This window comes from Labeo rohita, unplaced genomic scaffold (genome assembly GCF_022985175.1).
Source record: "Labeo rohita strain BAU-BD-2019 unplaced genomic scaffold, IGBB_LRoh.1.0 scaffold_1372, whole genome shotgun sequence".
Lineage (NCBI taxonomy): Eukaryota > Metazoa > Chordata > Actinopteri > Cypriniformes > Cyprinidae > Labeo > Labeo rohita.
In genome coordinates this window covers 3,075-12,329 of record NW_026127530.1, presented here as the reverse complement: position 1 = coordinate 12,329, position 9,255 = coordinate 3,075, and the positions used below count along the sequence as shown (strand labels likewise).

At 36.4% G+C, this 9,255-nt stretch overlaps 1 long non-coding RNA gene across 2 annotated transcripts; it reads right to left on the bottom strand.

Moving 5' to 3' along the window:
- Positions 1 to 861: 861 nt before the first annotated feature.
- On the bottom strand, positions 862 to 3,937 carry LOC127158175 (uncharacterized). Of its 2 annotated transcripts, none has more exons than XR_007826078.1 (8): positions 3,835 to 3,937; positions 2,955 to 3,071; positions 2,457 to 2,597; positions 2,149 to 2,315; positions 1,872 to 2,004; positions 1,686 to 1,778; positions 988 to 1,320; positions 862 to 901 (listed from the first exon to the last, which is right to left on the bottom strand). It is a non-coding gene; the product is annotated as an uncharacterized LOC127158175 (long non-coding RNA). The 2 variants fall into 2 exon arrangements; XR_007826077.1 differs by lacking the exon at positions 3,835 to 3,937 and adding an exon at positions 3,314 to 3,440.
- Positions 3,938 to 9,255: the final 5,318 nt, after the last annotated feature.

Here is a 9,255-nt window from a genome sequence, read left to right as displayed (position 1 = left end):
TGAACGTGTAGAAGTTGCACAAGGCCTCATCATATGATACAGCAAAGACAAAGTGTGCCTTAAAGAGTTCATCAAAGGCTGCACCATGCAAGGAATGGCCTTCTGGTCCAGGATGATGTAAAACTTCTGAATGCTACTCCTCTTTTTCTCCAACACAGAGGAGGAAGGGCTGTGTAGATCCAACTCGCTCAAGAAATGCCTTGATGCTTGTCCCCACCTGATGAGACATGATGAGAGATTTTAAACAGTGTTTCTTTTACATAACAGCTGACAGATTTTTCAAGTTCAAACTCACAAATAAAAGTCTCATCCTCAGGTGTGTGACATATGAGAAACGAACACAAACAAATAATTTTTTTAAAAAAGGTATTAATGTACATTAACCAAAATTAATAAATGCAGTATTGCAGTATTGTTCAGTGTATTTACATAGCATCCGTAAAAAATGAAATCTTATTGTAATGCGTTTATGAAAACATTGTTTCGCCCTTGAATTGTAGATGTAGTAAGGTTTTAATGTGAGATGTGAAGAGATTTGTGGTTTTCTGCTTAGTTCTATATTTTGGAACCTGTATATGACGATACACAGATACACAGATTACACCAACTGCTGTCAAGACTAAATGAGTAAATCTAACAAGAACTTTATTTTACCTTCATGAACTTTACAACATGATCAGCTGCTTCTGTTGCACTGATTTTCCCAGTCTTCCTTCCTTTTACAGTTGGAGGCAAGAGATGAAGGAGCAAGAGAATAGCAGCCACATCACTGTCCCATCCTAGAAGGATAGAGCATTCAGTTAAACCTTATACCAGCTTAAAAACAAACAAACAAAAAAAAAAAAGTTTTAAACTTGCTTGAAATGTCCTCTCCAAAAAGCATAGTAAAGTCTTGGTCAATCTATCACACAGAAAAATCAAGTCAATAACAAACATTACAATTAAATCTACGATTAACATCAAAATCAAAGTTTTAATATTTATTACCAAGCCTGGTGTATCCAAAAATCGGGGAAAGTAATCAAGGATGAGTGAAGATTTGTCTGGATCATGTATCAAATTCTGCCTGTACTTGAATGTTGTCTTCATTTTATCCTTAATAACTGGTGCGTCCGTTGAATGCTTCATCATGGATACAGCTTCTGTGCATTCATCACCTGACAGCTGCTCAGTTGTTGAAGAGGTCTCACGCAAAGTCTTAGGACCATCTTGGTAAACCACCTTTGATGCCCCCCTCAAGTTATTTACAGAGTTGCGCTGAACAGTTTTCAGTCTGTAGGCAATGTAACCCTGGCCACTGCGTGGATCGTAGAACTGTTCCTGTCAAACATTTAGCATCTATAAGTCATCAATGTATCAGGCCCAGGCAGTATCGTATACATTTATAATTATTTATAAATATAATTTATAATTCAGCTACCAATAACAGTATTCTAAGCTTGACACATTTGACAAGGTTTACAATACTTCCACAGAATTCTGCAGATTTTTCTAGAAGAATGTGCAGATAATGGCAAAAAATCTGAGATAAATCATCTGCCCAATTTTACGTTGCTTTGGATAAAAGCGTCTGCAGAATAACTACACTTAAACGTATCTCAGTATAATAAATAATTTGATTGACTAGACATCAGATATGTGCTGAAATAAAGACAGTGTATGGTCTATGTACTGTATTTACTTACATAACCAGTCGGTGAGACTTATCCTTCAAATTGAGGAACAGAGTAATGATTCCAAGAGCATAGCTTACACGGATACTGACTGGTGGAATCCTCCTACACCACAGCATGAAAAAAAAAGAAGATTCATAGAAAATGTAACTGTTCAAATACCAGTGCAATATAGAATTTTTTGGGGGGGTCACTTACCCATACTTCTCTCCCATATCAGCCACAAGGATGTTTACCAGCTTCCTTCGTGTCTTGTCAGACAGACTCTGTTTGTTCGTACTCCTTCAATATATCAGCCTCCTGGTTTTGAGTGCAGCGCTGCATGAACTAGCTGTATATATACATATATATTAAAAAAAAGGATGAATGCAAATTAACCAGTCTTTGATATACTATTGTTGGTAAGATTATTGATACGGTATCAAATTTTATCATTTAAGTATAAAACTTAAGCAAGAGAGGAAAAATAACTCACATCTTTTGATACATTGCAGTCAGAAGGTTCTTCTAAGAATCGCTTTTTGCGTGCCTTTGAAGATCGCGGAATCACTGTGGAATCTTAACTTTCCGATTCTACTGATGAAAATGACGACTCGGGGCATGACGGCTCAGAGAAATCGGTCTCAGCTTGTGGAACATTATCTTAGAATCACATTCAGCACACAAGACAACATGAACATTACAAAAACAGATGCTAGCATTATGCATTGTGAAGAAAGATGCTTGAGAATGCAAACTAGATTATACATTTTTGAACATGGCAGCAGGTCAAGAGTTTCTTACCTGCTGTATCACAATCCAAAATTTTGAAGGACACCTTAGATGTTCTCACAAGCTCATCAAAAATATCAGCATCAACATCAACTCCTGCAGAGTCTTTAAGAACCACATTGGCTCCATGCGGCAAGTTGAACTTTGCTGAAGCTTAGAAGTAGAAAATACAATTCGATTTCATGTTCAAACATACTGAAAATGACAACAATTTAATCATTTGATATTATTTTCAAATGCAAGTAATGCATAAAAAAATCTAATACAATATGTTTAAGTAAATAACTATTCAGATCAGTAGGACAGAATTAAAGTCAAATGTATAGAAAAATACTGTACAAAGATTTGTTAACATTACTATATGCAAAAAAAAGTGTGATCAATATTATTCAGGATCAAGTCAGTTTATAATACACTGAATGTTTAATGGATAAATGTATGACTACTTAATATGAATAATAATCATTTATTTCAAAAAATTAAAATTACTCTACATTTGAAAAAAGTTACCTTCTTTAATGAATTCACAGAAGTCAAAACAGTCATTTTTCACTGGTATTCGGAGCCATTTCGGGTTCCCTTTACACTCCACTTGAACCAGCATTTCTTCGGAATGAAACACTCTCACTATTAGGATAATTACAGTCAATCTGTGTACTTTTTTTAACCAAGCTAGCATATATATGAGGTGTTTTGCCAAGCATTTGAGATGAGACCAAAATTTAAAAAAAAAAAACGTGTGATGTTTTATTAACAAATTTCGGGAGGAGCACGCACAGATAATTAATTCGGCCAGTTCACCATCAGCAATCACATTGTCCATCCCGCCGGCCCGGGAGGACGCCCATAAATAATCTAAACAGCCTTACCTTCCTCATCTCTAGCCGTCAGCATCCCTCCTCCACCCCGACTCCTCGCCATTAACCCTTCCGGGGTGTAAGCGCGGGGTCCGGGCTAAGGGGCCGAGCTCGGACCCCTCTCCCCGGACGGGGGGAGTACCCCAGGCTCGGGAGGAATTACCGAGCTCGGAGCCCTCTCCCCCGGACAGCACGCCAAATATGCATACTTTTATTCCTCACTATTGTCTGTAGGGCGAACTCATGAAATAACTCGTAAAATAAACTTTTAAACCAAACAAGCAAGTTTCGCTCATAAATGATTAAACTGGGTGATGTTTTTGTCCCGATAAAGTGTTGGCTTGGTGATATTTCTAATGTTTGAATCCATAAAAAGCCAGGCCTGACTGACGCACACCACAAAATAGAACTTAGTTTTGTTATTCTAGCATTACGCAGCGCGTTTCCACAGACAATAAAACAGCAACTAGCATCTTCAAATAAACACCTTAAACACTGTTCGACAAGGGTAGATTTTAAAGCTGGGAACTCACCTAGCAACTAGCTGAACAGTATAACTCTGGTCGCACACCAGTTGAGAGATGCCAGCTCGCGCTGCATCCTTAAAAATAATGTGTGAGATGGCGCCTGCGTGGCACTTCTAGGTGTGCTTAAGGGTGCGTCATAGATTCATCTGCCTATTAGGCCTCTAACCCCTGTAAATTCTCTTGGTGTCCTTGATATTTTATCTTTTTATACAATTCAGTGTTTTTAAAGTTACAAACAATAACTTCCGTGTTATCCTCATGAACTGTGTGCTTTTAACGTGTAAGTTAGAAGGCGCAATGTAAAGAGGGATACCTAATTGACGTGGCCACGATTTAGGAATTTGTTTTATGAATTCACAATTTATTTATACACTCCTTCATTTTATGTAATTCATGGACACATAATTAATTCCCGTTAGTAACCTAACGTTAATTTTAAATCGAGCAAATATGATCCGAGGTATTAAAATGGCGGACACAGACTGTTGGTCTAGCATTAAGTGGAGGCGTGGCTTTTTTACGCCACTTTGGGTGAAATGTGAAAATACACTTAAATTTCACACACCGACACTGTCTTACAAATAACAACAGCAGTGTTATTTTATTACCATGTAGTGTTAAAAATGTCAACACTGTTAATTTTAGACCGTCCCTGCAAATTTTACACCAGTGATTTTGCTGTGGAGGACTCTGCAGATGACACTTATACATTCCAGTAGATCCAAATGGCTCTCAATCATTTGATGGACTTGTTCAGTGTTTAGGTGAGATTAGAGCCTGGTTGGCAAGCAATTTTCTTCACTTTAATACAAATAAGACAGAGTGTGTTGTCTTTGGACCCTCATCTGCTTTCAAGGAAACTGTAAGTATGTTGGCCTCTATGAAGATAAGTGTTTCAGATCATGTCAGTGTAACCCGGGTAACCCAGGCTACTAGTAAAAAGATTAAGAATGATTTGAAATGTAAGAAAAGTTGAAGAAAGCAAAGAAGAAAAGAAAAAGGAGAAAGTTCCAGAAGGACAAAGTATTCATCAATCACTCCTCCCACTTCAGTGACAGACGTCCCTTAGAGCCAATAGTAGTTTGAATCAGAAGTTCATTTCGCACCAATCAGCGAGCGTTAATGACGGAGGAGAAAACCCGCATAATTTTCAAAATATTACTGTTAATGTGTCATGAAATGAAGTTTTAAGAGTATTTCAGGCGAGAATGTCGTTGTTTAAAACTCAAATCTGCGATTTATTTTCAAAGACCACACCAATTTGAAAATTTGTTTCACCGATTTCGGAGATGTGAGTTCCAGGCGAACACCGGGTGCTCAGTGGTCGTGTATCCCGCAGAGAGAGCCTCACCACGGCTAGTCCTTCTGACGTTTGCCGCTGGTCCTGATGTCTCTGTAGTGGTTAAACAAGAGGTATAATTCGTTTTGGGTAAATCTAACAGCTAATTTTTGGTCTTGTAAATCTATTATTTATTCCAGGGCATATCGTTTTGACCGAGGACAAAGTTATGCTTCATAAATTATTTATCAATCATAATTCAACGCTGACATTTTAACATGCATTTGACTGAATTGTTTGTTTTTGTCTTTATTTCCGATTACATACGTCTCTTTTACTTTATACTTATACTTTTATAACTGGCTAATATTGTTCATTAAAACTGACATTTAACAAAAAAGGCAGAGTTGTGCTTGTCATGTTTCATTTTATTATACATAGAGTAAAGATGTATTATACACCGTGCACATATTCCATAAATCGCATATTAATATGTTTTTATTTTTTTTTAAATTAGTACGAAAAGAGGGTTGTGGTTTATATTTTAAAGAAAACAAAGAGGCAGCGGTATTTGATATCACTTCGTTTTATTGTAATGCGTGTAAGCATTGCATGAACCACATTTTTGTTGCTATTAATATGTTTAACGTTAAATGAAACGGAAAAGAAGCAATGCTGTTTGATATATTACGTTTCACTGTAATGTTGTACATTCCCTGAACTATATTTTTACAGCTATTAATGTGTTTAAATGAAAACGAAAAGAGGCAGTGGTGGTTGATATCATATTTCGTCTTATTGTAAATACATACAGTGAAGATAAACGGAGTAGAAAAGGCGAGCTGACTGACGTTATCAAGTACGCTGCTGTTCCATTTGCAGAATTACAGGACTTGCGTCCTCCCGTCCTCGGGAGTTCGTACTCCCAAGTCAAACTACCAAGTCCGAACTACAAAGGACGCAAGTCCGAACTTTGCGTACTTGGTATTGAGAAACGGCCTTTGTCTTTTTGAACTGAATCTCGGAACTGAATCACAGAAGTTTCACAAACTTTGATCAATTGAGTCGTTTGATTCACAAACTGTGTTTAATTGAATCATTTGCTTGTTTTTGCGTTTTCAACTTTCATAATTGAATATACTGTTAAGTTTTGAAAGGAAAAGTGTTTTCTACATTAATTTCTACATTCTGAGTTCGAGTGAACATCCAATTACAATTCTTTTTATTGGGTCACTAAATGTAAAGTTTATTGAAGAGTTTATTATTGTGAATTGATTTGAAAGAAAGAAACACACAGTATTTGTTTTTTGAGAATTTACTTTATTTTTGTCACATTGTGTGAAGAGTGAAACCTCGTCAAATTGAATGGAACCTGTTGAACTGCTGATTTTCTGGTCTTATAAGAGACAACAGGATAGTTTGTGACAATTGTTTAAATCTACTCCTAATTAATTGTTGATTGCTGTGATATATTATTGCTGTGAATCGGATTCACTGTGTTGACCATTCACTCAGCAGTAGCATCATATCCTCTCTCCAGTAGACGTTCCTTTCTTCTGATCGTTGGCCCATATGGAACATTATGCTAGTGTGACACGCTAAGCACGTTGTACTCTACATCAAGAATTTGGGTGTTATAATGTGTTCAGCTTTATTTTTAGATAAACAGGATACTATTGTTGTGAAGCCTGTGTTTTATCAACTCAGAATTATTTCTAAAATGAAATCAGTCCTCTCTTTAAGGTCCTGGAGACTGTTATTCATGCTTTTGTATCATCACACATTGATTTTTGTAATTCTGTATTTTTGGGTATTTCACAGGGTCACTTATCTCATCTTCAATTAGTGCAAAATGCTGCTGCCAGACATTTGACTCACAAAAAGAAGAGAGAGAGAATTACCCCAGTTTTGATTTCTTTACACTGGTTGCCTCTAAAATTGAGAATTGAATTTAAGGTTTTGTTGATGGCATTGCCCCAAAATATATTGTTGACCTTTTGATTCCTGATCAAAATACAAAGAATATGAGGTCTTCAAATCAGATGATTCTTCATGTCCCTAAAACTAGATTAAAATCAAAAGGTGATGGGTCTTTCTCAGTGGCTGCTCCACATTTTCTTTTAGTGCATATAAATCCTCCTCATCTGTGGATGCTTTTAACTGTAGACTGAAATCGTATCTTTTTAGTTTAGCTTTTAGAATTGATTGAGTGATCAGGGTTTAATTTTTAATTTGTGATTTTGTTTGTGTGTTTATGTAGTGATGCTGGAAAGCACTTTGGTCAATGGCAGTTGTTTTAAATATGCTATAGAAATAAAATTTGTATTATATTATATGCTGCCAGAGTTTGGGCCACTTATAACATAGATTTAAAAATAGTATTTGCAAATAATATTTTTATTTTTAAAATATGTACACATTCTCTCTTCATTGTTTACCTAGTATGCCGCAAATGACTCTACAAGAATTAGAGAAGTGGATATTACTGATATTACAGTTTTTCTCTATCGATTTGACACATTTCTTCAAACACAGGTCTGAAGTCTAATAGGGGTTTAAATCTAAAAGGGGATGGAGTGGGTAGACTAGGGTGTGTAATGAGGTAGAGAAGATGAAGAGTGGAACAGGTAGACAGAGATGAGCAGAGAGGTGGACATAAAAAAGAGGAGAGGAGAAGGAGAGGGAGAAGAGATGAGTGGAGAGGAGGACATTGAAACTGTAAGAATACATGGACAGAGAAGAATTGTAGAGCGAAGTGGAAAGAGAAATGAAATCAGAGTTACCCTAATAGACTATGTAAGAAAAGCTAGAAGCTATGGAACAGATCTACCCACACGGAAATAACCTATATAAACATATATGTTTTAATATAGGATTTGATATAGGTTTTTAATATATGTGACATATGTAAAATTGGCCGTAACAATTTTACATATGTCACATATATTAAAAACCTATATCAAATCCAATATTAAAACATATATGTTTATATAGGTTATTTCCGTGTGGGTAAATTCCATAACATGCCACTTACATGTGATACCAATTTCACGTGTTCGCACATAAGTTTTTTGCATTTTTTTTTTTTTTTTAGTTAGTTCTTAGTTATTGCCTTGATAATAGAAAATATGAGCTAGGCATCATGTATGACAGTTGCCAAAGTGAGATATGAGCTAAAATGACCAGATCCTGCCATGAGCTATATAGGAGACATATCTTGTATGTACATATAGGGCTTTTTTGTGGATATAAAGAAGCAATACAGGAGACCTATATGGCCTGTATATGCACATATATGCACCTCAATTTAGCCTATATGTGGCATATATACGCATATATGCAGCATATATATTATTATATATGTGCATATATACTGCATATAGTTTTCATATATGCGCATATATCCTCATATAGGTTCTTTCCATGTGGGTAAAGTCTTTAGAAGAGTCTTTAAAAGAGTTTGTCAATACAATTATAGAAATATTGTGCTTAGATTTTTGATGCAGATTTGTAGTCTTCCTCTGACAATTTCTTTACATGTAAATGTCCAAACATTATTCATAATTGAAGTTTGAGAACATTCAGGTGGACAATCAAGATTATTTTGAATGGAACAAGAGCATTATTGATATGATGGTCCAGAACAACATCACCAGTCACAAAGGAAGAGACCTGTGGAGATGATGAGAGGAGCTTGTCAAGCATGGATTCAGCCTTCTCACATTTTAGTTTCCTCTATGATGTACAGCACAGCATGTGTGTAGTGTAGATAAAATAAAGATAAAGTTCTCTTCCAGATGTAAATGAAAGGCAGGATCAATTTAGTGTAATTCATGTATTACAGCAAATACACACACACATACATATGTATATATATATATATATATATATGTATGTATATATTGTCACGGGGGCGGAGCAAAGCGACAGACACAGTGGGCGTGACGTCAGGCCTCGGAGAGGCTTTTATTAAACAATAAAACAAAGTGTCCAAAAAGGGGGAAAAAGTGTCCAAAACAAAAAGGGGGATCTGGTGTCCTCGAAGTGACGGGGTTCCGTGAAGGAGGGGTAGTGTTCCAAAAGGGAAGGGTCCAGGTAAGGGGCGGAGTCCGGCGGCCACACGCGCTCCCCGCTCAGGTCCGGGGTGC